Here is a 1,271-nt window from a genome sequence, read left to right on the forward strand (position 1 = left end):
CTCCTTCCTTCCTTCCTTCCTTCCTTCCTTCCTTCCTTCCTTCCTTCCTTCCTTTACTTTTTTGGTGCAGGGGATTGAACCCAGGGTCTCTTGCAGGCTATGTAAATGCTATGCCACTGAGCCAAACTCCCAGCCTGGAATTTCTTTATAAAAATTCCATTGAGCATTTTAAGTCATGCTGGATGCATAGCAGGTTCTAAACACACACTTTGGAATAATGCAATAGAGAATCTTGATTCAGTAAGAGACATAAAACCATCTTGAGGAGGGAGAGGAAGTTACTGAACAAATTTATTCCTTATTGTAGTAACTCATCAATGCTTAAATTTAGGTTATATATATTTTTACAGAATACACTAAGGTTCTCCTTACTATGGATAATTACCTTGTCCAAGGACTTGCAAGTCTGGACTTCAAAGACAACTTTCCTTTATTCTCCAGTTGATTGCACTTTTTGTTAAGCCAAACTTCTTGATCCCTTGTTCTGTCTTGCTATCCTGAGACTAGTCAAGCTTCCAGAAAGCAGCAGCATTTCACCAAGCTGATATTTCACAATGTAGCTATGGTATTTTTGAACAATTCTCTAGAGGAGACTGCATGAAACCCTGGAAGCCTCAGGAAATTGGAAGAAGGAAAGGAGGCTGTCTGTCCTTCAGACCTCTGAATCCAGCCTTGCTCATTTTTATACTGAAGCCAGGTTCAGGCCCAATAACATTGCTGCCTTGAATAGATCATCTGTAGCATTTTCCAAATTTCTATTCTGACACCTGACTTACTAATTCATAAGAAATCAAATTTATTTTAAGATTATCCTGTCTATGGTTCAAATGCAAGTATGCTTTTTAATATCAACTGTTAGTCCTTAAAGAAGCTTGAGTGGATAATGAACTTTTATAAGTAGAGAAAACAAGGCCCAGAGAGATGAAATAAACTAGCTCAAGATGACACAGAATCCAAGCACTGGAGTCACAGCAGGATCTATGGCTCAGGTCTCCTGATCCCTCAGCCGGACTTTGTACCCTCTACCTCTACTTTCAACTGGATTTTTGTGGTGATCAGCAAAGTTGGGAGTTAGGTAGAATGTGGCTTAGTGACCTCCCTCTTCCTCTCCAAGGTGTCCAGAGCCAGGTTGAGGGCAGGATCTCTGGAGAGCCTCTCTTTTCTGGCTTGTTCTCTTTTGCCTCTGCTATGGGGCAGTCTTCCAGAGTGGCCCTCCCTAAGGAGTTGCCTCCCTAGCATTCCTGGTCCTTATCATTCTGTGCTAGGTCCTT

The sequence above is a fragment of the Octodon degus genome, unplaced genomic scaffold (assembly GCF_000260255.1).
Source record: "Octodon degus isolate 3935 unplaced genomic scaffold, OctDeg1.0 scaffold00352, whole genome shotgun sequence".
NCBI classification, from domain to species: Eukaryota; Metazoa; Chordata; class Mammalia; order Rodentia; family Octodontidae; genus Octodon; species Octodon degus.